Source organism: Lissotriton vulgaris, chromosome 11, assembly GCF_964263255.1.
Source record: "Lissotriton vulgaris chromosome 11, aLisVul1.2, whole genome shotgun sequence".
In the NCBI taxonomy this organism is placed as follows: domain Eukaryota; kingdom Metazoa; phylum Chordata; class Amphibia; order Caudata; family Salamandridae; genus Lissotriton; species Lissotriton vulgaris.
In genome coordinates, this window is record NC_141699.1 from 720,396,922 (window position 1) to 720,420,019 (window position 23,098).

A 23,098-nucleotide genomic window follows, 5' to 3' on the forward strand; every position below is an offset into this window, starting at 1 on the left:
CAGCACTCTGGGCAGAAGTGGTATAGGCGGAAAGGCGTACAACAGACCGCAGCTCCACTCGCGACGAAAAGCGTCTCCGAGCGAGTGCCGCCTTGGAAACTCCAACGCGCAGAACTGCTGACATTGCGCGTTCTCTTCTGTGGCGAATAGATCTAACCAAGGCTCTCCCCACTGTCGAAAGAGACCTTGCGCCACGTCCGAGTTCAGACGCCATTCGTGATCCATCATGCACCGGCGGCTGAGTTCGTCCGCCCTGGCATTCAGAGAGCCTGCCAGGTGTTGAACCACCAGGGTCACGCCCTGATGTTCCAGCCACTGCCAGAGGCGCAGAGCCTCCTGGCAAAGGGTCCACGACCCCACACCGCCTTGTTTGTTGCAGTACCACATGGCGGTGGTGTTGTCGGTGAACACTTGCACCACGCTTCCCCTGACAGAGGGGAGGAATGCCTTCAGTGCAAGACGAATCGCCCGCAGCTCCAGAAGGTTGATGTGGAGCCGGGACTCCGCCGGAGACCAGAGGCCTCTGATCTCCGCCTCTCCCATGTGGCCTCCCCAGCCCTGGAGGGACGCGTCCGTCACAACTACGTGCTCCGGCTGGGGTAGGGAGAGGGGTCTGCCACTGACCCATTCGCGGTCCGTGAGCCACCACTGCAGTTGCTTCGCAGTGCCCTCCGAGATCAGGACATGATCGGACAGGTTGCCCTGATGCTGGGCCCACTGAAACTTCAGGTCCCACTGCAGAGCCCGCATCCGCCACCTGGCGTGACGCACCAGAAGGATGCAGGAGGCCATCAGTCCCAGAAGCTGCAGCGTCAACCTGACCGAGACTCGGGATAACGGTCTGAAGACAGGAATCAGAGCCTGAATATCCCGAACCCGCTGCTCGGGTGGGTAAACCCGAAACTGCGCCGAGTCGAGAACCGCTCCGATGAAAAGGAGCTTCTGAGAGGGACACAGGTGCGACTTCGGCACATTGATGGAGAACCCCAGCAAGTGCAGGAGGTCGGCCGTAGTCTGGAGGTGGCTGACGACTGTCTGGGGCGAGCCCGCCTTCAACAACCAGTCGTCGAGGTAGGGGAAGACTGATACCCCCTGCCTGCGCAGATGGGCTGCGACCACCGCCATCACCTTCGTGAACACCCGTGGGGCGCTGGTAAGGCCGAAGGGGAGCACGGTAAACTGAAAGTGCTCTAGGCCTACCGTGAACCGCAGGTAACGCCGGTGGGCCGGCAGGACGGGTATGTGGAAATAGGCGTCCTGCAAGTCCAACGCTACCATCCAGTCTCCTGGGTCCAGGGCAGCCAGGACCTGAGCCAAAGTGAGCATCTTGAACTTCTCCGTCCGGAGGAAGCCGTTGACGTTCCGCAGATCCAAGATAGGGCGTAGGCCCCCTTTGCCCTTCTTGGGCACCAGAAAGTAGTGGGAGTAACAACCACGTCCTACTTCTGGCCCAGGAACGCGCTCGATGGCCCTCTTGGCCAAGAGGGCCGAAACTTCCTCCTGCAGAAGTTGCAAGTGATCCCCCGACACACGGTGGTATTGAGGTGGCATGGATGGAGGGGAAGACTCGAAGGGGAGGGAGAAACCATTTCGGACAATTTGCAGCACCCACCTGTCCGAAGTGACTGTATGCCAGTGGGAGAGGTGATGGCGAACCCTGCCTCCCACAGGTGTCACATGGGCCTGAAAACTCGGACTAGGAAGGTTTTGAGGCGGGGGCTGCTGAGGGAGGTGTGGACTGTCCTCGCCGCTGACCCCGACCACCGCCACGGCGGTTCCCACGTCCGCCACTGCGCTGCTGGATGTTCTGCGGCGTGTGGCTGGCGGTCCGTGGTGGGGCGCCCCTTCCGTGGCCACGAAAGGAGCGAAAGGCACCCGATTGCTGGCGTGGGGCCGTAAGGCCCAAGGACTTGGCCGTGGCCCTGGAGTCCTTGAAACGTTCCAGCGCATGGTCTGCCTTGTCGCCGAAGAGGCGACGGCCATCAAACGGCATGTCCAGGAGGGTGGCCTGGACATCGGCCGAGAAGTTGGCGGACCTCAACCAGGCGTGGCGTCGAACCGCCACCGTCGTTGCCATCGCCCTGCCCAGTGAGTCCGTGGTATCCAGCCCACACCGGATAGAAAAGCGTGCCGCATCTCGGCCGTCCGCAAGGGTTTGGCTGAGTTTAGCCCTGACCTCCTCAGGGCATTGTGGCAGCACCTCCGCAACCGTGTCCCACAGAGTGTGGGTGTAGCGGCCCAAGAGACAGTTGGTGTTCACTGACCGTAGCCCCAGGCTTACAGACGAGAAGACCTTCTTCCCGAACTGCTCATATCTCTTGGATTCCCTGTCGGGCGGGGCCGACGGGAATGCGGATTGGGAGGTAGAGGCCTGGATGACCAGGCTCTCGGGGGTGGGATGGGTGGACAAAAAGCATGGGTCGCCCGGTGCCGGGCGGTAGCGTCTGGCCACGTTCCTGTCCACAGGGGGGCCTGTGGCGGGCTTGGACCAAGTGCCCAGCAGAACGTCACACAAGGCCTCATTGAACGGCAGAAGGGGCTCCGTGGAACCGGACTGCTGTTTGAGGACCTCAGTGAGGAGATTAGTCCTCACGGCCGCGACGGGGAGCTGAAGGTTTAAGGCCTTAGCTGCCTTCGTCAACACTACGCTGTAAGCAGAACCCGCCTCCGAAGCCACAGTCGGGGGCGACGTAAATCCAGTGTCTGGCGAGGTGTCAATACCACTGGCCTCCCCAAGCTCATATGTCCAGTCCTGATGCGACTGGCAATCACGTGCCAGAGGGTCCTCGGACCCCTCCCATTGCTCCTCGTCACCTGGCTCCTGGAGACCAGGATTAACAGCCAGGGCCTCCTCGTGGAGATAGAATTCTCCGAAGGCCGACGGAATCGGCGCCCAGCGGCGCCCCTCCGACACCTGAGTAGGACCGTAGGAAGCATTGGGGTCGGCAACCACATCGGCTGCCGGGGACGACACCTGAAGGGACGGCGCCGGTGAGGTCGTAAGGTCGACCGGCGAGGTCCCGGATCCGGAGCCGGATCCAGCGAGGTCGCGCGGCGCCAGGACCGAAGTCGCCAGCGGCGCCGGGGCCGAAGCACCCGACGTCGTCGGGGCCGAAGCGCCCGACCCGGAAGGACCTCCAGACGGAGCCGATCGGCCCGAAGGCGCCACGGGAACCGACTGAGGAGGGAGGGCCCTCATGGCCATGAGGTACCTCTCGACCTCCTCCTGCGACACGCCGTGCCCAGGGACCCGGAGGTGTGGGGCAGGCGGCGACGCTTGCGACTCCCGCGGAGCCGCGTGGGCGGTGTCGCCCGAGTCCCCGGTCGCATTGTGCGAGCGACGGGGCGGGTCGGAGGATCGATGGTGTCGCTCCGACCTCTCATGCCTCTTACCTGAGGACTTGGAACCGGACGATCGGTGACCACTCCCGGAGCGTCGATGACTCCGACCTCGCGACCTGTCCCTCGACCTCCCGTGGGACCGGGACCGGGACCTGGAGCGGCGCGGGGCCGACTGCCTCAGCTCGAGACGCTTGCGGGACCGCTCCCGCCTAGCCTTCGACGACAGGGCCCGGCAGTCGTCACAGGTTCGATCGTCGTGGTCGAGGCCTAAGCACTTCAGGCACCGGCGATGGGGGTCCGTGACCGACATGAGTCGGCCGCACTTCGAGCAAGGCTTGAACCCGGGCATCCCTGGCACCGATAGTCGAGAAGCGACTAAATAGAGGATCAAAAAGATCAAAAAGGTTTTCAGTCAAAAAGTGACTGGGGGTAGAGCTTCTTCCGGATCTGCGCTAGCTGGCGCGGAAAAAAGAAGAACTGTGTTATCAGAACTGACGTCAGCGCGCATGGGCGCCGTCTATATACTCCGATGACGTCATCCCGGCGCTCACGACGCCGACGACGGACGCGGAGCCGCAGACGACGCCTACCAGCGCGCAGGGGTATTGCTACGCAAAAATTTCCGGATCCAGTCTGACGCCTGGGGATATTCTAAGGTAAGGAATCTATCACTAACGTGTCTCTTTCAGATACTGCCCTCTAAACTACTTCAGTTGATGCTTGTCCTGGCCAGACATAGGGTAGCCATAACGTGGATGGGGCAGAGAAGCCCAGAAAAAGCTACAGGCAGAACTCACGGGAGCGAGAAAACTGAGCAGTACAGGGCTTTCAGGGGGGGGGAAGATGGAGTCAAGTGCCTCAGACAAGCCAGAGTAACACTTGCTGAGAGGAAAGCCATGGGAGGGAGGATAGATGTAACGAGTGTTTGCCAAAGGCAAAAATGTCCTTAACTGGTGTGCTGCATGCTGCGATACTGTTGGCCAATATTTTTGTGTCTCTAAAAGACTTCATGGTGATCCCAGCTTCGGAAATCCGTGGTCAAGGCACTTACGTAATGCTATATGCTGTAATGTTGCTTTTGAATGTCATGACAAAATGAAAAAAGGTTTTTTTTAAAAACCTTCTTAAAAGCTTTTCCTCTCACGGCACCATCTTATAAAGGCCCCCCAAGCAATAGTCACTTCATGCTGACAAAATCACCCTCCAGATTGGCTTGCCTAGAACACAGCTAGCGGCCCTCCATTCCACAGCCCATACTCCTTGCTAGGCGAGATGCCTAGCTAGTAGAAGTTGGGATAAGGTTTAAATTGCAACCAGGTCATAGGGGCGGGGCAGTGGAGAGCCACCAAGTTATATTATAACCTTGAGGCAGACACCAGGCGTCTTCTCAAATGTAATCAGGTGCATTCTAATCAGAAATGTTCACTTACAATTAAATATTCAAAATCAATGATGGTTATTTATAAACCAAATTTGCAGTGTTTTATTTCTGAAGTCAATTTGAGGCTCCAAGTTACTGTGTGAGCATGGTATACGTCTGTTTTGGGATCCAAGAAGAAAAATGGAAGTGCTGGCCTAGAAAGCTATTTGCCCTCATCCCAGCACATAAACATTTTGCTGATTTCTCAAGGTATTTTTCTACCTATACATTGTGTATATTTCTACAGTATCCCAGGAATTTGGAAAGCAGGATTGTTGATAGCCCCAAAACATGGTTTCAGTAGGCAGACTGAAAAAAACTCAGGAGAGATATATAGATATATCAAACAAAAACCAAAAAGGTAAAAAAATGAAGTTATAATTAGGAAAACTTTGTTTCATGAACCCAACTTAAACGAAACATTAGACATTCTAAAGTTATCGTCAACTCTAAAATGTAGGAATTTCTGCACCACTCACACACTTATTTATATCTTATTTGTGCCAAACACACTTTAAACTACACAATCATAAATTGAAATGCATACTTATCTGGTGAATTTATCATTTGCGCACCACTTTCACATTACTGTAAGTCATACTTTTAACTCACATTTGTACAAACGCACCATCTTCAAATTAATATAACTTATGCAGCTCCATTCAGTCGTCACCTCGCCCACCACGATATATTAACAGTAACTCACCCCTTTTCCATGCACTAGCTATACCCTTGGATATTGCAAATGTATATCATGTGAAAGAATTGCAGTAATTAAAAGTTATGACATCGGAAATTATAATATTTGCCAGAGTGCATGGTACAGTGGCAAGTTATTTTTAATATAGTGTGGCGAGTGAGGTGATAAGACTTATGGTGCGCTTGGGGAACGGTACAATAGTCATGTATAGCAGTATAGATTGGAGTGGCGTAACGTACAGTGATTTAGCACAGAATGTAGTGACGTATACTCAAGTGTTGTAAACTGGAGTAGCATTCTCTAATTAGCGTACAGGTCTGTCGTAAATTGAACAGTTATACAGGGGAGTGCGTTAAAGTGGAGCATGTTAAAGTAAATTTACTATTAAAGTTGGTGAAAATCTCAACCTTAAAGCTCCTAAATATATATTCTAATATGTATATGATGTGGGAGTGGTCCCAAAATATGCTTAAATCCAGTATATTTTGCACACTTTTGTAGTTTGCCTATAGCGAAGTCTTAAAACTTAGCAGGGTTACATATTATAGGGCGCATATGATTATTTTGGGTAGTGCAGGTAAGTAGTGTAACTACTTAAAAAGTTTACATTTATTTAAATTTTGTGAGAGCTGTTTGTGCTGTATTTTAGCGAATGCGAGTGTATTTTGCTTTACTCCCACAGAGCATAGTGATGACAAATCATTAGCTAATGACATACGTTGAAGACAAGCATGTTGTTTATAGGTGCACTTTGGGTGTGTTTTGCGCTACGCCTTAAGAAGTAGGTAAGAATTAAGCTTGATATTTTTGCCCTACCTACCAACAATTTAGTAAAGTGGCAATAGGTAGTGCAATATATGTATTCTATATTTTTTTTTGCAAAAATACTAACTGGCACAGTACTACCTATGTACCACCCAAAACATTTCTACATGGGCCATTTTTCTAAATAAATTTCTGTTTTTGTAGTACTCCACATACTTTTCCTTACCTATTACCACTTTACTCAAGTCATAATAGGTATGTGAAAAATACCAAACCTAATGCTTACCTATATTGCATGGGGTAACAGAACGCAGGGAAGCTCGGGCTGCCAACAATCTTGCCTTTATTGTTTGTAATGGCAGTAAGCTAATGAGTGGACATCACTTCATACCTCAGTAGTACAGCGGCCAAAGATATAACGAAGTTTAAAACAGTAAAAAAAAAAAAACTCACTGCACATACCTATCGCACACCCACAGAATCATCCGAGCAGCATAAATAATCCTGTCAATTTTAGTGAAAACCTGACTGATCGTTTTGCGCAAAATACAAAAGTCTATGAAAATGCATTGGATTTTACACCCATTTTGCACTCTTTTGACCAAACGTTGCAAAACTTTCATTACCAGGCAATGAAACATGGGTAGCATGTCTGGAAAGTTTCACAAATATTCGTCAAACGAGTGTCAAGTTATTCGGTACCAAAAAAATATATCTCTCCACCTGGCTGGTCACCCTAACTAGAACTAAAGAGTGGCTATTGCCACTCTGTGCGTATATATGGTTAGAAGTAGAGGGGGGAGCTATGCCAAAGCAATGTGTAAAACTTCCATGAATGCTTTTGCATATAGATAGTAACGGTTGTGCACCCAGTTCAAGTTACACTAAGGTGTGTCAGTCATCACTTCAGGACCTTCTGCTGCACTTGCTACCATTTTAGTATTTGTAACCCAACATTTAAGGAGACAAAATGGCCATTAGAGCTACGTGTACACAACTGTCCAGTGCTTTTAAGGATAGGTGGCAGACTGCATTTCAAGTCTCATTCCTTTTAGCAGAGTACCATGCGAGGTTGTATCTAGGAGACCTTTGCATGCTGAGAGGGTGAAGGAGAAAGACTTACCAAGGGCCATGTACAACCAGGGCAGGCAATCCTCGTTGAACAATTAATGTATTGGAGGGGACAATCTTTTGGTATCCTAGTAACCATAACATGTTATGAGTTCAACCTCTGTACTTGATACTTGAAGTTGAAAAAGAGCTGTTTTGCGTTTTACCCTGAAAATGTTAACTTAATTTCACAGCGTACGGAAGAGAGACAATTTAAGACCCATTGGAGCAACGTCTGTATGCTTGAATATGCACTCAATCTTTTTAACCTGCTATTTCTATTATTTAGTTGGAGTCGGATGAAGTTATAGAAATGAAAAATCTCGAATATTTACTACTAAAAACTAGGGGCGGAGACCCAAATGAGTAGATTACCTATTGATGTTCCACAATGACAGCCCTTTTTTTAACCTGCCTCACCCAGACTCAACAAGGCTATGTCAGAACCTTAGAACTTCAGTGCTTCCTTCTGTACTTTCCTCACCACAGCATGGTTGATTCAAGACCCAGAAAGCTCACTCTACATCAACAGCATGTACGATTGAATTAATCTCAGCCAAGGGAACTTGCCACATGTCACTCACCAGTCATTGCTTTTTAGGTCTCGCCTGGCGTTGCAGCGCGAAAGCCCTGTCGCCAGCGAGACTTAATGTCAGCGTCAAGCCTCTCAAGGGAGACAGACTGGGGCACGCGCGGCGATTGAGGTCTGTGGATGCGCACGTACAGGCAAGCACACACCTCCTGACCCGCAGGCAAACCAGCATGCAGTTTCACTTTCGCCCCATCGTTGGAACGGCCCATGTTGCTAATCGCTATTTTAACCCCTTGCACGCTCATGACGAGCTCAGCTCGTCATGAGCTACAGTGCTCATGACTAGCTCAGCTCATCATGGCCTTTAGAACGCTCGCACGCTGGGCTAATTCCCCTGCTGTGCTGAGCGTTCTAAAGAAACAGGTGCGGCCGTGACTAGCTCAGCTCGTCCTCCCCCAGCACAGCAGGGGAATGTGCCGAGCAGGGAAGGGGTTAAACGGGGAGATGTGCACTCCTATATAAGTGCACATATAGCTGGCTTGCACCGCAAGCCAGCTAGTCTCCCTAAACACGCATGGCGTGCTTTCGCTTTCTGGCCCACGCTCAGACAGTTAAGCTGAAAGAAATCCTCCATATAGCGCTTTACACCGTATGATTAATCGAGATGCCCACACAGATAGACCACAATAGCAGCCACTCAAGAGTCCATCTATAAGTACTTCAAAAAGGATGGCGGCCTCTCCCAACTCAAGCTCTATAAAAGTGTTAAAGGAATCCGTGAAACACTTCAGAGCCTACAATTCAAACCAGACAGCTATCATTCACCCCCCCCCCCCCCAACCCAACCCCAACTGCAGGATAAACTATCTGTGACTCGGCCCGCCCTCACCTGCTTAACTTCAGCAGAATTCTACGCGTCCTGCAACACACAGGCATCAGCCGCACCCAGCCAGTGCACGTGTACTCGTCCCAGTCAACACGTGCATGGTGTGCTTTCGCTTTCCCTTCCGGCATTTCAACCCACGCTCACGTTCTCCCGCCCGCTGTGGCCCCCTCTCTTCCTCCGTCGCTGCTCTCTCCACTTTTCTTCGACCCCCTCGTCTTTCTCCCCCCTTTGACTTCCTTGCTTCTTCCTCTCCCTCTTATTTCACTTTCTCACTCTCTCCCGCTCTCAATCTCCTGCTGGAGGTCCTCGCCTGCCTCCCTTCCTTCACGGACTCGTTACGCCTGTCCCTCTTCTCCCCCCTTCCCCTTCTTTAAGTGGCTTCTTCGCGCACAGCTCCGCACTCCCTGGTGATCCTCGGCAGACAGCAGCCCTCGCCCGGCCACGATGATGGAGAACAGGGCGTTCTGCTGCTTTGCCTTCTATGCAGCCGCCCTGCTGCTCAAGATATTCCTGCTGGCGATCCTTACCGGCCAGCTGCAGCTGCGCAGGAAGGTGAGTATCCCCGGCAGACACCCTCCCCAACCCCTGCTGGCATGGGAGAGTGATCGAACTGACACCACCTGCTGGCATGTGTGAGTGAGTGTGAACGAGCCTCACACCCCCCTTTCTGGCATGTGTAAGTGTGACGAGCCTCACCCCCCCTTTGCTGGCATGCGAGTGTGGACAAGCCTCACCCCCCCCCCCCCCTTGCTGGCATGTGTGAGTGTGAACAAGCCTCACCCCCCCCACCCTGCTGGCATGTGTGAGTGTGAACGAGCCTCAACCCCTTTTTTGCTGGCATGTGTGAGTGTGAACGAGCCTCACCCCCCCCCCTTGCTGGCATGTGTGAGTTCTCAGTATACAGTCTCATTTAAAAGTCTGTCACTAGCTTAGAGTGACGTGTGAACGAGCCTCACCCCCCCCCGCTTTGCTGGCATGTATGCGTGAGTGTGAAGGCGCCTCTAACCCCTCCCTCTTGCTGGTATGTGTGCACAAGCCTCACCCCCCTGTCCTCGGAAGTTCTCAGTATACAGTCTCATTTAAGAGTCTGTCAGTAGCTTCAGTTCAGTATTGCGTGTTCCAAAAATAGAACGTTTACATTAGTACGACGAGTGACGCAAATAGAGTATTGACTGCAGGGCAGGACACCCCCCCCCTTGCTAGCATGTGCGTGGACGAGCCTCACCCCCCCCTTCCTGGCATGGGTGAGTGTGAACGAGCATCACACCCCCCTTGTGAGCGAGCCTCCCCCCCCCTTCCTGGCATGTGTGAGTGTGAACGAGCATCACACACCCCCCTTGTGAGCGAGCCTCCCCCCCCCCCCCCCCCCTTTGCTGGCATGAGTGAGTGTGAACAAGCATCTAACACACCCCCCCTTGCTGGCATGTGGGAGAGTGGGTGATCGAGTCTCATCCCCCTTGCTGGCATGTGTGAGTGAACAAGCCTCGCCTCCCCTTTTGCTGGCATGTGTGAGTGTGAACGAGCCTCACCCCCCCCCTTTCTGGCATGTGTGCGTGAGTGTGAACGCGCCTCAACACCCTCCTTTGCTGGCATGTGTGAGTAAGTGTGCACGAGCCTCACACACCCCCCTTGCTGGCATGTGCGAGTAAGAACAAGCCTGACCCCCCCCCCCTTTTGCTGGCATGTGTGCACAAGCCTCACCGCCCCTTGCTGGCATGTGTGAGTGTGAACGAGCCACAGCCCTCCTTGCTGGCATGTGTGAGTTGTCCTCTGAAGTCACGAGTTCTCAGTATACAGTCTCATTTAAAAGTCTGTCACTAGCTTCAGTTCAGTATAGGTTGTTCCAAAAATAGAATGTTTATGTTAGTACGGCGAGTGACGCAAATCGAGTATTGACTGCAGGGCAGGACACCCTCCCCCCCCCCACTTTTGCTGGCATGTGCGGGAGGGTGGACGAGCCCCCCCATTGCTGGCATGTGTGTGTGTGAACAAGCCTCCCCCCCTTTTGCTGGCATGTGAGTGTGCACGAGCCTCACCCCCTTTTCTGGCATGTGTGCGTGAGTGTGAACACACCTGAACCCCCCCCTCTCCCCTGCTGGCATGTGTAAGTGTGAAGGAGCCTCACCCCTCCTTTGCTGGCATGTGTGAGTGTGCACAAACCCCACCCCCCACTCCTTGCTGGCATGTGAGTGTGCACAAGCCCCCCCCCCCCCCCCATCCTTGCTGGCATGTGTGCACAAGCCTCACCCCCCCCCCCCTTTTTGCTGGCATGTGTGAGTTATCCTCTGAAGGCAGAGTTCTCAGTATACAGTCATTTAAAAGTCTGTCAGTAGCTTCAGGTCAGTATTGTGTGTTCCAAAAATAGAAGGTTTACGTTAGTACGACGAGTGACGCAAATAGAGTATTGACTGCAGGGCAGGACTGCCTGTTCTGTCACATGGGTGCCATGACACAGCAAAGTTTATGGAGTGCTGATATCCAGCGGCCACAACGGATAGAACTACCTGTCTGGCACCCCACCTTGTTGCAAAATCTGTGCCCCAGGTCCGAACTGCCTCAGACGGCGAAGTGATTACCGGTATTTAACCACTTACGTATACTGTTCGTACACGATGTACATTCTGGTTAGTTTGGATTCCAGTACACTTTTACAAGAGTGAAAGAGGACCCCGGGTAACTGAAGTCCGCAAACCCTTCTATTTGGTACACTTGTGCTACACGAAGGCAAGAGGTATCCTCCGGATCGCTTCCAAAATGAAAATCGCAACGAACTGTTTTTATTTTGTTTCTGTGTAGAGTTCTTTATATTAAGTTGCATCACAGATCACAATTTTTAGTGTTATAAATCTAAAGTCTTGTTCCACCCCTACACACACACACACACACACACACACACACACACACACACACACACACACACACACACACACACACACACACACACACACACACACACACACACACACACATCCCCCAATCTGTTTGAATAGTAGAGGTGCAGTAAAGTCTCATTGTGTCTGTCATTTTACTCACAGCAGAGCGAGCTTGTGCACATCTCGGTAACGTCACACTTTCCAGTAAAAGTCTTTTTGTCATTTATGATACAAAACTTAAGCCATCCCGAGTATTTCATATTGAGACAATCATGCAGCCGGACTAGTGATCCCATCTTTAAATGTAATTTAGCTGAAACAAATATTTGTGTTATTTATTTAGAGGTTTTATATAGCGCTGGCTGGACCCAGGGGTATCAGAGCGCTGTACATCTTTGAGACAAGAAGGTCAGTAAGACATGGGTCATACATAGCATAAATGAGTATAAACAACATATAAGTCTCCGCCAGACATATTTCAAAATGATAAATATGGGAAATAAGAACACCGAAAAGTGGGAGATGTGATCATCAAAAATAACCAGGCATACATTGAAAAGAGAGCCGGAAAATTGCAGAGGAGAATAGGGAGGTTGGTGGTCAGATTGGGTTTGTAAGGACGAGAGGCGGAGGGGCAGAAATGAGGGCAGATGGAGGACAAGGGAGGGGGGTGGGTGCAGGGAGGAGTGAAGGTGGTAAACAGGGAGGTGGAAGTGGCGAGGAGGAAGGGCGCGGATGTATCCAAGGTCGGACAGATGTGGCCAGTGGAAGATAGCAGATATGGATTATGGTCCCCAATATTTGTTGAGATGTAGTTAGAGCTCATTTTTGAAGCAAGGGTAGGAAGAGTTGCAACGAAGGTCAGTTGGAAGGGCATTCCAAATGCATGGAGCATTGCCGGAAAAGGACCAAGACTGGGTGGTTTTCTTTTTTTGAAATGGGGGGGGGGGATAAGAAGGAAGGTGTTTGTGCTTCTCAAGGAACTGGAGCAACCGGCTTTTGTGAGTTTGTTAGCGAGGTAGGTCGGTGTATTCTGATGGAGAATTGTGTGTGTAATGCAGGCTGTTTTGTACGTGGATCTACCTTCAATGGGGAGCCATTTAAGGATTTTAAGGGTAGGGGAGATGTGGTCGAATCGCTTGCAGTCTAAGGTAAGCCTAACTGCAAGGTACATCACAGATTTAAGCGGTGCGAGGTGGATCTTGTGAATTCCAGTGAGAATGGAATTGCCATAGTCGATACGAGAAAGAACAAGGGATTGGACTGCTAGTTTGAAATCATCGATCGGGATGAAGGGCTTGATTTTCTTAAGGTGGCGGAGAGTGAAGAGTGCTCCTTTGGCAGAATTATTGATGTGTGTCTTGAGGGTTAGGAGGTCGTCAAGTGAGATACCTAGTGATTTCACTGAGGATAAAGATAAGGAGCAGTTGAGGGCATTAAGGTCAGAGATCCAATTCTGAATAGGGAGCTGGTTGTTTTTCGGGGGAAAAATAATTATTTCAGGGTTTTTTTCAGGGTTGAGTTTGAGGTGGTTAGTGTGGAACCAGGCTTGAATCTTGATGAGGGTGTTCGAGGTGAAGGATGTCAGCATGGGTTTTAATCTTATAATAGAGTTGGGTGTCATCGGCATAGAGATGGTAGTTGATCTCGGCTTGTTTAAAGAATGAGTGTGAGGGGTTCCATGAAAAGGTTAAAATGAGAGAGGATGGATCCTTCCGGAACTCCTAAGGAGATGGAGGTAGGGTTAGATAGGCAATTTTGTATTTTGATTTGTTGAGAACGGTGTTGTAGGTATGAGACGAACCATTTGTGTGTCATACCATTTAGGCCGAATCGATCTCTAAGAACGTAGAGTAGAGTGGTTAACAGTATCAAACGCTGCAGAGAGATCAAGAAATATCATAAGGCTACATTCACCATTGTCGAGTGAGTGGTGGATGTCATCAACAATGTTTAGCATGGCGGTTTCAGTGCTGCATCCTTTCCTAAAGCCAGATTGGAAGGGGGCTAGTAAGTTTAAGTGTTCAATGTGTCTCTAGTTGGAGACGAACACATTTTTCCAGGGCTTTAGAAAGAAGGGGGAGGTTGGAGATGCAACGAAGGTTATAGAGGTCGTTTGGGTCTGCCAAAGGATTTTTGATAATGGGGGTGATTTGGCCTAGTTGCAACGAGTTGGGGACACAACCGGTGGCAAGGGAGCTGTTGATAATAGAGGTCCAGGTAGGGGTGGTGATATGTTTGAGGTTTTGGACAAGTTTGGAGGGAAGAGGGTCTTTGGTGTGGGAGGAAGGCTTGAGCTTGGAAATGATGTTAAGGACGTCTCTTTCCGTGACTGGCTGGAAGTGGGTGGGATATTAAGAGAGGTGTTCGGATTGGTGGTAGGGATCGCAGTAGAGGAAGGATTGCTCAATTAGTTTAATTTTGTCTGGAAAAAAAAGCGAGCTATTTCTTCACATCTAGTCTTCAAGGCCAGTGGGACAGGGGGAGCAGAAGCAGTTTGATTGCGCACAATGTTGAATAGTTCTCTTGGCCTATTCTGAGCTCGATCTAGTTGTGATCTGAGGAAGGAAGTTTTTTGTCTAAAGATGTGTTTTTTGTAGGACGATCTAGCAAGTCGGAGGGTGGCCAGGTTAGAAGGAGAGGGGTGCCGTCTCCATAATCTTTCAGTCAGTCTGAGTCTACGTCTTTCAATGTTTAGGTCTGTGTTAAACCATGATTTGGAGGGGATATTTCTTTGTTTTTTGAGTTTGGGTGGTGCTAGAAGGTCAAGGGTAGCAGTGACAGCTTTGTTATATTGTTCGGTTAGTTCATTCGTGTTGAGGGAAGGAGGGATAGCGAGAAGTTGGGCCTGAAGTTTGGATTCAAGTAAGTCGGGAGGGATATGACTAAGATTTCTGATCAGTTTCATGGGTTTAATAGTTTTGGGTGGAGGCAGATTTGTTAATTGAGAACAGGATATGGTGATGGTCGGACCAGTCAATAGGAATGATGTTAGATAGGAGGGCTATATCTTTGTTGGTAATGATAGTGTTGAGGGTGGCTCCTTTGGAATGGGTTGGTGACTTGACAGATTTGTTTTAGGTCATTAATTTCGAGAAGGTCATACAGGAGGTCGATTGAGGGATCTTTAGTATCATGCCAATGGTGGTTAAAGTCTCCCAGGAAGATTTTTTTAGATTTGGAAATTGAGTATTGCGTAAGGTGGTTAGATAGCGCGTCGATGAATGGGTAGTGATTTCCAGGCGGATTATATATTGTGAAGGCGGATGGGGAGGGGGGGGGGGGGGTGATGAATCCTGTATTTTGAGTTCGGCTACAAGGTATTCAAAGGAGGCATATTCGGCGTTATTGATAAGGGAGAGCTGTAGTTTGTCTTTGAAGATGATAGCTACACCACATCCTTTTTGGATGGGTCTATCTTTCCCAATGATGGAGTATCCCGGGGGTGAGAGTAGGTCAAGAATGCTTGTAGAGTGTTCATTAAGCCAGGATTCTGTAAGGAACGCAATGTCGATGGATTCACTATAGATGGTTTCAGAGATTTCTATGGCATGTCGGGCCGCAGTTAAGCATGCAGGTGAGGGGTTTGGGAGATGGGAGGGTATGAATGGAGGTGAGATGAGGAGGGGGTCTAGGTGAGACAGGTGAAGGGGGGGGGGGGGGAGTACGACTGGTTCCCAATATGAAGGGGATGCTTGAGAAGGTGGGAGGCGTGTACATGGTTGGTGAGTAAGGAGGGTAGGAATTTTGAAGGTCGGAAATCTCCTGGTGAGAGAGGGTGCAAGTGGTGCGGAGTGGTCTTTGAGCCCAGCAAAGCAAGGGATTTGTTTTCCACGTTTTAGATGCGGTGGGGTTTATTAGACTAGGGCTGGCGGTGCTTTTTCAGTGAGGGAGGTCGTTGGATTTGAGGATGAGGACATTGTTCCTGAGACGAGGGAGATCTCTGGTAAGGGTGGTGAGGTTAAGTTCGATGTTGCGAAGGGAGTTTGAAATAAGAGTGAGGGGGTAAATATGGTGGGCGGGGGGGGGCTGAGGACAAATTGGGTTCAGAGTTAGCTGCGGAGGGGGGTCTGCTCTGAGGAGGCAATGAGCAAATGCAGGCAGGAGGCCTGATCTAAGGAGAAGAGCCGAAGCAGGTAGGAGAGCAGGGAGGGCTGTAGTTGTATGGGAGAAGGAGTGGCATGTCGGGGTAGGGGGGAGAAGGGACATCTGTGGATGAGGAGTTTTGAGATAGCAAGGAGGTACAGTTGTGGATTGGTGTGAGAGGGGGGGAGAATGAGAAGAATATCGTTCAGCGAGGGAGAGGATGAGTTGGGAGAAGAGGTGTGTGTGTGTGGGGGGGGGGGGGGGAGTGAGATTCAGAAGGTGTGAGGCTGAATTGGGAGGGGAGGAACGAGGGGGTGGAGGAGGAAGGGGAATCTGGGTGAGGAGTGTTGTGATTCGGTGGGTGTGAGGAGGAGTTGGGATAGGAGTAGTGAGGGGGGGTTGGAGGTGGAAAGGAAGGGGAATCTGGGTGGGGAGTACTGTGATACGGTGTGAGAGGATGAGTTGGGAGGAGGAGTGGGGGTGTTCGAGGAGGAATGGAAGGGGAGACAGTGAAAGAGGACACGGAGGGAGGGGTCATAGGGAGGGGAATGGGTGGGCTGATTGGGTGCAAGGGGGATTGGGAGTGAGGGGGTGCGGAGGGGGATCAATGGGAGAGGGGGGTTATAGTGAGAAAAGGGGGAATGGGTGCTCATGCGGTACTCTCAGTACAGTGTGAGATTGTATGTGCTGCTGTTTAATGGTCATTTCGAATTTAAGTGAGGTAGATGGCGGGCCGGGGGCAAGGTGTAGGTCTGTTAATTTCAAAAGGAAACAGCAGCATATTGGTCGTGTATTAATTTCACCTTCAGTAATTGCTTTGCAATTGAGCAACAAAATAAAAATATCATAGGACAATAATTTACGTATTTGGAAAGAAACAGGAGTACCTTAGGGTGTTGCGCATATATAAGGCAGATTGCCTGAAAACAACTTTTTTTTTAAATCATTTTGTTACCAACAAAGAAACCAGGAATGCACCTTTTCAATCGTAATCCAGGAAACTATCCCAAGCAGGTGCGGGTAAGAAGAATTCTTTATCACCAGCACTAAGACAAATTAATGAGCTCCCATCCGCTTCAATTTCTGTCCCTGACATGACACTGTCCTCACGCTGCCTTTACTTGTCATATGCTGGCTTTTTCCTGCTACAGGGGTAGATGGAGGTGTATTCCCTATACCGCTTTAGTTCATACTCTCGAGTATTTGAGGGTATATCAACTTGTTGCATCGCACAAAACCCACCTAGTCTCATTTTCTTCTTTTTTATACACTTTTTTAAAATTTATATTCTGTATTGTTTATTCTGAGAGGATGGAGGTCACCCCCCCTCCCCACCCCCATGCTAGTCCGATGTATTTTAGGACTTTGCTGTATTACTTCTGTAGGGCCTACACTGTATAAGGAAATTACCCAATCTTGCTCACAATCTATTATCCGTCCCCTCACAAGAGCGTGTTTTTAGGAGAGAACCTGGTGCTCTAAAATTGCTTGTAAGATTCTCTGGTGCCCATATCAAGTATGGCGATTTGCATTTATCACCCCGAGTGGGACGGGTATGTTCAGACGCGAGTCCTGTGCTCTCCATGCCATTGGAATCAAGCTATCCTGGCTGATGAGGACTGAAACCTGAAACCAGTCCTAGGGTGCTTATTTCCAATCCAGGGAGGACCTGCCTTGGCAGTTCGGGCTGGACTGCTCCCATGGGGCATGGTGTCAAAACTGATTTGCATATGGCTGGGTTCAAACTGGAATGGCATGGTGAGCAAAAAAAACATGGATTTAGTCCCAGGTCTCTGTACTGGGGTGAATGTATGACATTGTTCTGCATTCTGTCCATCAACTGTTTTTGCATATTAAGTATGGCAGCGTCTGCGAGATTTGCAGCTGCCAGCAGCCCGATAACTTTTGCTGGCAGCCATCCTTGCTGAGGTGCTGTCTGACTTTGCAAAAAATGTGCAGGACATTCAAAGACCATTTATCCCCTTCCATAGCTCTGACTCTACACTGTGAAAGTCAGCAGGCAGGTTCCCATATCTAATTTTTTGTGTTCACCTTTGTTGCCTTAATAACTTTAGTATCTTGCTGTGATTAATTGCATCTCACAGATGCTGCAGAGGAATGGATTCTTATCTCTCAGTTGGCTGGTTTGTTTCTCAAGTATCTGGAGTGTCACAGAAAATCACACAGCCTTTTGTGTGTTATTTTGTCACAATACAGACTTTCATCTGGCGCTGGTTAGAGGAAGACATTTTTACTCATGGTTTCCGCTTTCATAGCGTTGGTCACAATACCGTAGATATCACATTTACCCCAACTTCACATACTAATATCATAAATAACTTTTTATATATTTGTTGCTTTAAAAAGCAGATAATAAATAAACAATGCCATTTACAATACCAACAACTTTAAACTTTGCTACTGCAAGACCCATTGCATTGCAAATGCTTGTTTTACCCGCCATGCTACTAGGCTCATGTTTCACCTTACCAATGAGGCAGAAAAAGGTTCAAACTGTCTAGTACAGTCTGTATTCCTTCCTGGAGGCAGATCAGGCCATTAACTTTATGCTGCACCTATCTCTTTGAAGGGCCAAGTCTTAATTGAATATTGTTGGCCTCTTTTCTAAAGTGGCATAGTGGAGAGGGAAAAAACTGGAATGCAGTTAAAAGTTGTAACCAAAGGATGAGCTTGGAGCATTGCATCTGCTTTACCAATGTGCTTCGTTTGACCAGGATTGGCCAATTTGTTTTAGGACAGGTGTAGGTGAGAAGAGTTGTACTATTAATCCTCACATGGAGGTAGTTTAAATTCAGGTTACTTCTGACGAGATTAGAAAACCACCCACTTCGGGATAATCACATCAATATGGATCACTTACCACTTGTTCTGCTACTCCGCTCACTTCTTGAGTCAGGGGCATGAGCCCCACAAGCTGTTTCTCGATGGTTCAGAGGAAGACGCAACGTTGCTGCCTTCCCTATTCTTCCCATCTCATGTTCTTCGCTCTTCTGGGTATATGAGGTTGTCAGAATGCAGAGGATGAATTATACCGCTTGCACCTCTTGTAATTAACTGTGGTCTGAATTTAGATGTGCAGATTCAGTCGCTGCAGATTTTCTGAAAGAGCTACTGCAAAGTTTGAAGGTCCACCTTTGCTTCTCACTGGCAGCACCACCTCATCTTTCTACAGCACACCTATAATCAGATGTTACTAATAATCAAAAATTTCCTTAAAATTGTCCATTCAAGGCTTACACATTGCACCAGTCTAAAACCTGCATCCATACAGTTCATGATAGCCTAAACCGTATTACTCTCAGAGATTACAAACTGCCCAAGAGGGCAGGCTTTGGACAGCTCAATATTTGAAAGTAAATAAATCTAATTTACCATTAATTACTTGCATGAATCACCACTAATCAATTAATAATCCCGGTTCTAAATAACTGCCCAGACAGTACTCATTACTTGCTTCCAAGTCTTTGGGCTTTATATGGTTTTAAATTACCGTATAGAGTATTGCTGCTTGGCTGGCTACTTACTTCCAAGAGAATCAACATCCCAGCCACAGTAACCTCTTCCCAGTAGCAAAAAGTGAAAATGAGTAAGTCATTTAGGACAAAAGGAACAAGCAGTTGCAAAGCAAATTCATCTTGCTTTTGTCCCCTAAAGGCTTTGCCAATGCAGTGCGGTATCAGATGACATATGTATTTACTGAACAATACAGGGGGCAATGTAGTTATTTAACAATCCACTTGGGGCGGTTTTTTTTTTTTAAATCCCTCCTGTGCAAAGAGCATTTTTAAAAGCAGAGCAACCTAGCTGCAATGAGATCTGCATAGCCTACATCTGCTACAGGTTGTTTTTTGTAAAGCGCTCTGATATCTGCAAAGATCTTGTTCGCGCTATATAAAACTTTCAACATAAATAAGTATGGGCAATGAAGGAATGGGAGCACAAGACTTCGAGTGATTGAGTATATTTTTTAACTGGGAGAAGGGAGCACGAGTGGTGGGTGTCATGTACCCTACCGGGGGGGGACACAAGAATTGGCAAAGCCAATGGGTCTGGTCAATTGGATTTGCCAATGGTTTATAGCCTTTTAGTATTCTCAATGCTGTGCAGTATATGGCTTCAGAATCAACATTTTAAAAAATTAGCTTTTTGTTCTGCCAACTGATTTTTGTAGAGGTAATCCATGGTTTCCAGAAACAGTACATACCATTTCCAGAAATAAAATGCCTAGAGTTTCATACTTGATGAGAAAGGTATAATTGTGTATAAAGTGTATAGATTAATAGAAACCCATTTAGTAAAGGAAAGCCTCCCTCCGTTGAAGGCCTGTGGCAAAATTGTGTTGTGCATTTTGTAGCTGTATCATCAATGTGAATGCATATGGATTAAAGTCACAGCTTTAAAGGACAAGGCACTACTGCCAAAAAATGCATGCATGTGCCTCCCTATTTACATTGGTGATTCTATCTGGAGAGAATCACTGATTGGTGATTCTATCTGGAGAGAATCACTGATGTAAACGTTATCACATTTGCAACAGTAATGATGGAGCCCTTCAAATCATACGTGATACTGAAGAAATTGTTAGAGAGGACCTTTACGTGAAAGTAGTCAGTGAGGAGCATTTAAGTATTTAAGATATTACGTGCATACATGCATTACTCATATTGTTGATTTCCTGCAACCGCTGGACCACAAAAAGTTACTTTTTGGGGAGGCAGGCCACTAGTATGGCCCATCAGGACAGACATTTCAGGCTGCATTCTTCAAACAGGTAGCATAAGGCTAACTGGCAATTGAGAAATTCAAGACTTGTTTCTTTGACAGCTGAACTGTCCAGGATCCTGCCAAATAGTTCTGGATCTGAAGGGTGTGTTTGCTGTATTTTTTACACCCCGACATCCTATGATACTTAGAAATAGCCACTGAAAAATGAAACAGAGGCACTGCGTGCTAGACAGAGGATGCACTGCTGCTTGACAAAGGTGCCACACATATCCAGTTTAGGAGGGCTGGATTAAGGGAGCACTCTTCTCACAAAATCCAGATTTGCATGAACGGGACAAGATGAATTAAAATGAATAGTACTATGCAATAGCTTTTGGACCTACAAATGAGTGAATAGAGCTGCACCCTTGTCTCTTATGAGCTACTCCAATGATGTACAAGGAAAATCATGGCTGCACTTAAGGCTCGCCTGCCATGCACACACTATTAACTCAGTGATCTTTGGCGCAGTAAAGGGTGTCACTAAAGCACTGCTCACCCAAAGCTCTTCACATAAATGGTGCTGCGCATGATTCCTCGAAAGCGAGTAAATAGTAGTAATAGGATCACTGGCACGTAAATAAAAATTATGCTGTGCCATGGACCTTGTAACTAAACCAAGGATGAAGTGGATCTAAAATACTGAAAATATCAAAAAATGTACAGTGAATAACGCTCTGTGGAAAAAATAAAAAAATGGGCTGGGAGCAAGTTGTCTCGCATGTTACAGACACGGGTACAACCTGGACACTGCAAGTTGGACACGGCTACTGAATAATTCCAAAAATCATGAGGCCCTGCCAGTGACAGTAGCGTTTCGGACGGTGCTATGAGCAGTACTTAATGGCAGCAGATTTGTGACGCAGGCCTCAAAGAGCAGTGAAATGAACACTTGTGCTGCTGTGGCATTCTGTTGGCCATTTCCACCCACTAAACAGTTTTCCCCCAGTCAGCCCTACATTTCATAACAGCAGATACCCATTGCAATGGATGTCTCTTAGTGGCAGGCAATGGCAAAACTGAAAGCGATCGACCTTTCGTAGAGCATTTATTACAGATTGGGATGTTTAAAGCAGACGCAATGTGTGAACGGTGTCCCAGGGTATAAGAAAAACTTACTGAGCTGAGTGACCGAAGGGGGATCGGCAGACAGGTGCTTTATCATAGGCAGCGGTTGGAATAGCCAGTTGGAACAGCAAGAGCTGCCAGTGACATGGATGATGTGGCTGCAAAAACTATGCAGAGAATCCATTGATGGAATCGACAAGTATGGGGGATTGGACGGGGTGCAGAAACGGGCTGCTTGAAGAACACGACAGGAGGAGCAGTGCGACAAAAGACTAACTGCTTAGAGGGGTACATGGGCAGCAACCTACATGGGAGAAAGCTGGTTGTAGAGTGTTTACTTAATAAACCATGGTAGGGTTTTTAAAAGAAACAGGGATGGCATGAAAGAGGGTGGGGTTAAATATGGTTTAAAAAAAAATAATTATGGAGCAGACAGTGTCGACCAAGCCATAGCTTAGAAATAGCACTTGGATTCAAGCGAAAGCAGCAGAGGAGCACTAAGCAAAGATAATTAATCTGTACTTGGTCCATGCACCACAGCAAGTAAAGGAAATGGCACCTGGCAAGCACTTACCAATGAGAAGGCAAAAAAGAATAGCAACAATGATGCCAAAGAATGGTAAACTAGTGGGGGTCCCAGGTCCATTACTGAATCAAGACCCCCACAAGCGAAGGAGCATGACCTTGCAGGCTCGACCTAAAAAGGAGCAAATGAGGGAGACAAGTTAAAGCAATTGCGGAGCAACGTGGATGGGGCAGGGTAAGCAACACATATGGGAGAGTTGAACACCACAAGCACTCGAAGAAAAATAGTTCCCTAGCTGTGAGAAGAAATGGGATGAAGTCAGGCAATCAAAATTATGTTAGGAGATTATGCACCATGGAAAGAACAAGGCAAGCCAATGAATAAGAAGCAAGAAAATTAGAAAATGAAAAACCCAATAAACACTAAATAATAAATTCTCATACGTCAGTGTTACATGGTTAAGTTTCGAGAGGTTTTTTTATTTAAAAGCTCAGGTCAGTGTTAAGACTGCGGTTGAGGTTTTGGTTAACATACATGGCCTAATTTGTAATCAGTTTTGGGTTTAACATTAAGTTAGGGCACTGGTTAGGGGTTGAAGTAAGTTAGGTTTCATACCAGAGAAGTCTTTTTATTCAATTTTCTAGATAGCAAATATTCCGAATATTTGATGCAAAGTGTAATGCATTTTTTCTTTATAATCCATGTCAAATATATCCTGGACCTAAGAGTGATACCATAACATTGCCGTCAGCTGGCTCTTCAGTTACAAAATTTCTGTGAGCTCGGATGACTTGCTCCTAGAACTGTGGCATAGAGTCCAAGAATTGCTAGTCTGTCCATACTATCCACTAACCACTCCATCAAATGAACAGCTTCCAAACCTAACCAAGAACCGTAACCTCATGTTCCCCTACTAGCAGTGCCAAAAGAACTAAAGACCCGGTCACAACAGTAGACACTGACTCGAGGTGTCCAGAATTTAATCCCACTACAGTTACAGTGGAC